Consider the following 7,525-nt stretch of genomic DNA (forward strand, 5'->3'; position numbering starts at 1 on the left):
GATACTGGCTCATTAATTGTAATAAATGGGGGCACATCAGTGGCTCCTACTTTTTTTTTTAAAGACTTTATTTATTTATTCATGAGAGACACAGAGAGAGGTAGAGACACAGGCAGAGGGAGAAGCAGGCTCCATGCAGGAAGCCTGATGTGGGACTCCATCCCGGGTCTCCAGGATCACGCCCTGGGCAGAAGGCAGGTGCTAAACTGCTGAGCCACCCAGAGATCCCCTTGTTCTCTGTCTCTTAAATAAATAAAATAAAAAATATTTTTTCCTCTTTTTTTTTTTTTTAAAGGAAGGCATTGGGCTGGATCATCTCCGAAAGTCCCCCTCTGCCTATGAAAGCCTGGGCTTTGGTATAACCACATTTCAGAAAGATAAAAGAGTCAAAGTCTGAGTGTCTCAGGAAACAGCCCTATGAGTAAAATTCGGGGGATGTGCGCTGCCACTGGTTTAGTTCCTAGAATTCCCAGAAGGTATAGAAAATGCCAAATCTCCCGCCCCGGGTCACCTTGATCGGCCAATTCAAATTTCCTCCAAATACCACGCGGGAGGCGGCAGCAACCGAAACTCTAAACTGCCTCCGGTCCCTACCAGCAGGCGGGGGTTTCTTCCCTCCTTGGCTCGGCCTAGAAACTCATATTTTATTCATGAAAATCTGAGGCCCTGGGAGGCCTCGGCCTAAACAGGATGTAAATATTTGCGGGCGGCGGGGGAGAGGTGGTTTTTGAGCTGGGGCTGTCCTAAGCAGGGGACCTCCGGACGCCGCCTACTCGGGCCCGCCCACCTCCATCCCCTCTATAGGGTGGGTGTGGGGGGCATGTGCAGGCTGTACCCCTGACTGGGGCCCGGGTTTGGGACTCCAGTACCCTCCGACGGAGTCCCCTAACCTTCTGATCACCCCCAGCCCCGCCCCATTCTCTTAATCTGCAGGGTTCCTCCATCCGCCTTGCTGAGACTTCGCACTGGCCTTCTGGCGCCGGCGAGGTGCGTGGCCAGCTCCCCAGCCTCACCTGCCCTTCCTGCACCTGGACACCCTTTGTCTCGGCTGCGCGGAGTTCCCGCCATCCCCAGGCTGTACAGGTATTGCCCCTCGCTTGCTTCCACCGCTTGTTTCGCCTGGACTGAACTTACCTCTGTGAGCTTTGACTTGTCCCCAAGACCCCCTCCCCGAGTTTGCACGGACTACGCCCTCTTCTGGAACCCCGGCCGCCCCGCCTCTCGGGCTCTCCCGGGAGAATGACTCCTGCTCGGTTCTCAGGGCCTGGCCTGAGCATCACTTCCTGGAAGAAACTGTCCCTAAGGCTTCTCCACCAGCTCTGAGCTCAGAGTCGCTCTCCTCCACCCGTGGCATCTGCCGTGCTGAGCGCAAGCCCTTCCTCATCTGTATCCCATACTGGGGACAGGGCCCTGACTTCGGTCCTGTTCACTAAATAAATATTTGTTGAATAAATGAACAGGTGGATGGATGGGCGGACCCATAAAGACATGGTCCAATTACCGCCTGTGTCTGTGGCCATCTCTGACTTGCCGCTATCCCCAGCTGGCGCATCTGCACCATGGATGGCGAAGCTTCTCTTTGGGGGCCTTTCACACCGCACCAGCTTGTCTCTAGCATGTGTTCCCCCCACCCCACCCCACAGCCTGTGTACAGTGTCCCTGCACCTAGGGCACTTCCTGGGGCATAACAAGCTGCAATCTTGGTAGAATCTTGCAGGGTATCGAGGATTTCCAAAGTTATACCCTGCACCCCACAACCTCTGGCAAGATGCAAACATTCTTTCTGTGAGATGCACCTTCTTGGAATTGGGGCCCTTGGGGCTTCCTGAAGAATGTGGTGTGTGCTCAAGCACGCAGGAGTGGGCATGCTCAGGCTATGCTTCACTTCGTGACTCCTTCAGGCAATGAGACCAGTGCTTGGCTATTTCTGGGATTAGGGAAAACAAAATATACCCCAAACTGGAGTACCAGCAGGTCAGACTGGACCCAAGAGAAGCACCCCTTTGGCAATGGAGGTGGTATTGAAATGGTGGGTGTGACCTCACACTGAGAATAATGTTCCGGGGAGATTGGTGCAGAAAGAAACGACAAGCTGCCTAGGTGAGGTTTTAAAAATGCAGTTAGTCAACCCCAAATTGATCTGTGTAGACATGTGTTTTTTCTCAATTATAGGACTTCTTAGCTTAAAGTGGGCTCACTATCTAGCTGTCTGAATGTTCCACCACACAGAGAACCCAACAGGAAGTGAAAGAAAGAAAAGAAAAAAAAGAAAGGAAGGGAGGAAAGAAAGGGAAGAAAGAAAGGAAAAGAAAAGAAAAGAAAAGAAAAGAAAAGAAAAGAAAAAAAGAAAAGAAAAAGAAAAGAGAAGGTCCCACAGGAGCAGCCTAAAGGGCCTGTCCTGGCACTCACGTTTCTTCTGGGAGAATCTCCACACCCCCATTCCCACAGGGGTCCCTGCCTTTCTGTGTTCATTGAGCTCTTGGAGCAGAAGTTCATTCCTGCTGTGTGCCCAGGCCCCCAGACCTACCCCATCAGAACCTCTACGGTGGCCTCCTGGGCCTTGGCATTTGTGTCAAACCATCTCGGTGATTCTATGCAGCTACACTTGAGAAGCCTTGACTGGAGCTTCCCGAGACCGCATCTGTGTCCTGCTCCCAGCTAGTATGTCACTGTACCACACCTGATGTAGCAAGACTTTTACATAGAATTATTGTTTACTTCAGGGGCACCTGGCTGGCTCAGTCAGTGGAGCGTGTGACTCTTGATCTCAGCGTTGTGAGTTCGGGCCCTATGGTGGGTGTAGAGATCACTTAAAATCTGAGGGGCACCTGGGTGGCTCAGTTAAGCACCTGATTCTTTTTTTTTTTTTTTTAAGCATCTGATTCTTGACTTTGGCTTGAGTCATGATCTCAGGGTCCTAAGATCAAGCCCTGTGCTGGACTCTGTGCTGGGTGTGGAGCCTGCTTAAGATTCTCTCTCTCTCTTTCTCCCTCTGCCTCTCACTGCTTGCACTAAATAAATAAATAAACAAATAAACAAATGATCTGGAAAAAACCAACAACATTGAATTATTACTTTTTTTCCTGGAGACTTTTTCTAGTCGGCATACATGAAGGACCTTTATTTTTTTCATTTTTATTTTTTTTAAAGATTTTATTTATTCATGAGAGACAGAGAGAGGGGCAGAGACACAGGCAGAGGGAGAAGCAGGCTCCATGCAGGGAACCTGACATGGGAATCGATCCCGGGTCTCCAGGATCACACCCTGAGCTGCAGGCGGCGCTAAACCGCTGCACCACCAGGGCTGCCCAGGACCTTTATTTTTTAATGACTATGTAGTATGAATATAGCACAATTTACCTCCCCCTTCCACCTACAGATGGATTTCTCTATCATTTCCTGCTCTCCCTTGTTCTAAATTACCACAGTGAATATCGTCAGACATGTATCTGTGCATGTGTAAGCATTTCTGTAAGATGAGTTTCCAGAAGGAAATTCTGGGTCCTACAGTATACACTTCTTCTTTGTTTTTTTTGTTTGTTTGTTTGTTTTTTTGTTTTTTGTTTTTTGTTTTTTTACACTTCTTCTTTGTTTTAAGATTTATTTATTTGAGAGAAAGAGAGAGAGAGAGATCATAACTCAGGGGCGGGAAGGTAGAGGGAGAAGCAGACTCCTAGCTGCAGGGAGCCCCATGCAGGACTCCTGAGACCATGACCTTAGCCAAAGGCAGATGCTCAATTGACTGGGCCCCCCAGGCTCCCAAGAACGTACACCTTCTAAAGCATTGCTAGAGGGGCACCTGGGGAGCTCAGTTGGTTGAGCGTCTTCCTTTAAAAAAAAAAAAGATTGTATTTATTCAAGAGACACACAGAGAGAGAGGCAGAGACACAGGCAGAGGGAGAAGTAGGCTCCATGCAGGGAGCCCGATGTGGGGCTTGATACTAGGACCCTGGGATCACACCCTGAGCCAAAGGCAGACGCTCAATCACTGAGCCACCCAGGTGCCCTGAGCACCTGACTCTTGATTTTGGGTCAGATCATGGTCTCGTAGTCATGACGTCAGCCCTGCTTTGGGCTCTGAGCTCAGGTTGGAGTCTGCAGGAGATTCTTTCTCCTTCACCCTCTGACCCTTCCCCCCACTCATGCTCTCTACCTCTTTCTCAAATAAATAAGATCTTTAAAATAACTTCAAAAGAAAGTAAAAATTAAAGTGGCAATGATATATATATATATATATACATGCATGTTATATGTTACACTATGTATGTTACATGTAACATGCATATGTGTATATACATTTGCACACCACATTAACAACCAAACAGAAATACTCCTGGGGAGCCTGGCTGGGTCAGTTGGTGGAGCGTGCAACTTTTGATCTTGGGGTTGTGAGTTCGAGCCCCATGTTGGGTGTAGAGATTATTTAAAAATGATAAAAAATCTTAAAAAAAAAAAAAAAAAGAGGGACACCTGGGTAGCTCCGTGGTTAGGCGTCTGCCTTTGCCTCAGATGGTGATCCCAGGGTCCTGGGATTGAGTCCCGCATCGGGCTCCCCGCCGGAAGCCTGCTTCTCCTCTGCCTGTCTTTGCCTCTCTGTTTCTCTTGAATAAATAAAAAAAAAATATTATAAAAAAAAAGAGGGATGCCTGGATGGCTCAGCAGTTGGGTGTCTGCTTTGGCTCAGGTCCTGGTCCTGGGATCCAGGATCGAGTCCCACATCCGGCTCCTCGTGGGCAGCCTGCTTCAAATCAGCACTCCTATACTGCATCAGCCAGTGATGGAGGAGGGATAACTGGACAGAACTGGAATGAGTGTGGTGTGCTGGTCCCCCATCCCTCAGCAGATTGAGAAGCAGCCACAGGAAGGCCAGGGCAGACACACTGAGTACAGGAAGAAGGGACAGCTTGGACGAATAAATAAATGGAACAAAATTAGAAGTAAGGAATCCAAACCTCCTTGTGGCCCAGGTTCTACAGTGTGGGGCAAATAGTCCACCACATGCTGCCTGTAGCTACGGGGTAGTGCCCACATCGCAGCACACAAATCCCACACCCACTGTACTGATCACCCTAAAGCACTGTGGAAAATTCTGTACCTTTTTTTTCCCCTAAGAAGGCAAGGAAGTGTGTGAAGCAGTTTTCAGTTTCTCAACTGTTAAAATTTAACAAAATAGTCAAAATGAAAAACTTTGCATACAGAGGGCACTTAACCAGAACGTGTACTTACGTAGAACAGCTTGTCTCCTGAGAGGGTTATTAAACCACTGCTATTTAGAATTTGCTTAAAGCAGGGCAGGCTCTCCTTGAAATCACCAGCCTTACCCACCCTAAAATGCCCTCTTGTGAGGAACAATAAAGGTCTCTTAAAAGATGCATCTCAGGGTCATGTGTAGGCATCTCCCCTTGCCCCTCAAAGCCCAGGGTATCAGATCAGTGCTTTGCTGCTGAGGGGTGTAAACATTTAAAAATCAAGAGTTCTCTCTGGACACGTATGCTCAGGTGTGTTGGATTTAAGCTTGAGCAAGCTTCCTTTTAAGACTTAGTTCACAGGGCATCTCCCTGTGGGGCCTGGGCCACTCTGCTGAAGTGCTCTCCAGGTGTCATTTGTAGTGTGTGGGACACCTGTACACCTGCCATGATGCTTGGACCATGACGCTCCTGTTAAACTAGCTTGGCATCACCTGCTATGGTCAGAACAGAGTTCCCAGAACAGTGCTCACAAGGGGCTGGTCCTGTGTGGGCTTGCCTTGCGAGAGTCACATCACAGCTCCACAGTGAGGACTGTCATTGTCAAATGGGCAGCCTTCTCTGGGATGCCTGTGAAAAGAGCCCAGCCAGAGATTACCCTGTGACCTCGTTAACCAGAATGACAGGGCAAGTCACATGCTCAGAGATACACACCAGACTTGGGGAGAGACTCCAGGAGAGGCAGAGACAGGCATCTGGGGTACCAGATGCCTCAGTTTCCACATCTGTAATGGGGATGACAACAACCTCACAGAGGGAGTCAGTGTAAAGCCCTTTACCCAGGCCAATTGCTAGTTACGTTAGTAAACCTCAGTGGGGCCTGAAGGCTGTCACCAGCCCCACACTCACTGCGGGGACTACAGAGACAGTCGGCAGAGAGGCAGCTGTCCAAGGTGGAAGGAGCAGGCCCACGGTGGGGAGTGGGACCGTTGAATGCACCACAGGGTACATTTGTGCGCCAGCCTCACAGAATCTCAGTGGCCCAGGGTTTTCCCTTCTGTAATAATAATAGTACTTGACAATGCAGCAGCACTTTCTTCTCTATTCTTCTTTTATTTATTTTTAAAGATTTTTATTTATTCATGAGAGACAGAGAGAGAGAGAGAGGCAGAGGGAGAACCAGACTCCATGCAGGGAGCCCAACGTGGGACTCGATCCTGGGACCCCAGGATTACTCCCTGGGCCGAAGGCAGGCGCTAAACTGCTGAGCCACCCAGGGATTCCCCTCTATTCTTCTTTTAAATATTTTTTATTTGAGGGAGATAAAAAGAGTGCAAGGTGGGGGACAGAGGGAGAGGGACAAGCAGACTCCCCGCTGAGCAGGGAGACCAACAAAGAGGCCTCGACCCCAAGATCCTGGGATCACGACCTAAGCCAAATGCAGACGCTTAACCCCCTGAGTACCCAGGTACCCCCGGAGTAGCACGTTAAAATATTACCTCCTGGTACTGCTGGTACAGTAGTATACTACTGTACACTAGTATAGCCCATTGGGAAACAAGTGACAATTCATTTTTAAAAAATATTTTATTTATTTATTCATGTTAGACACACACAGAGAGAGGCAGAGACACAGAGAGAGGGAGAAGCAGGCTCCATGCAGGGAGCCCGATGTGAGACTCCATCCTGACCCCAGGATCACACCCTGGGCCAAAGGCAGATGCTCAACCACTGAGCCACCCAGGCGTCCCAACAAGTGACAATTCATACAGATGTGGGTTTGCCAGTGAGCCCTGAGACAACTTTTGTGCATTTAAAAATTTAGAAAGTTACAAATTTGAGAAACCTTATTCATGCTTTCAAGTTCACTTTACAAATCTTACTTTTCTTGAAGTGCCTCGGTGGCTTAGTCGGTGAAGCATCTGACTCTTGATCTCAGATCAGGTCTTGATCTCAGGGTCATGAGTTCAAGCCCTGCATTGGGCTCCATGCTGGGTGTGAAGCCTGCTTAAAACAAATAACATGGGCAGCCTGGGTGGCTCAGCGGCTTAGCGCCACCTTCAGCCCAGGGCATGATCCTGGAGACCCAGGATTGAGTCCCATGTCGGGTTCCCTGCATCGAGCCTGCTTCTCCCTCTGCCTGTGTCTCTGCCTCTCTCTGTGTGTGTCTCTCATGAATAAATAAATATTTAAAAAAACAAACAACAAATCTTATTTTTCTTTTCATAACTCTAGTGAATTTTGACATTTATTGACTTGTACATTATTGGCATTATTATTTTAATCTCTATCCCTAATGTGGGGCTCAAACTTAGAAACTGGAGATCAAGGGATCCCTG

The 7,525-nt window shown here is 48.6% G+C and overlaps 1 long non-coding RNA gene across 1 annotated transcript; it reads left to right on the top strand.

Annotated features, from left to right (window-relative positions):
• The first annotated feature begins 660 nt into the window (after positions 1-660).
• Positions 661-3,065, top strand: LOC140598265 (uncharacterized). Its single transcript, XR_012000511.1, has 3 exons — positions 661-805; positions 934-1,083; positions 2,173-3,065. It is a non-coding gene; the product is annotated as an uncharacterized lncRNA (long non-coding RNA).
• Positions 3,066-7,525: the final 4,460 nt, after the last annotated feature.

This window comes from Vulpes vulpes, chromosome 3 (assembly GCF_048418805.1).
Source record: "Vulpes vulpes isolate BD-2025 chromosome 3, VulVul3, whole genome shotgun sequence".
NCBI classification, from domain to species: domain Eukaryota; kingdom Metazoa; phylum Chordata; class Mammalia; order Carnivora; family Canidae; genus Vulpes; species Vulpes vulpes.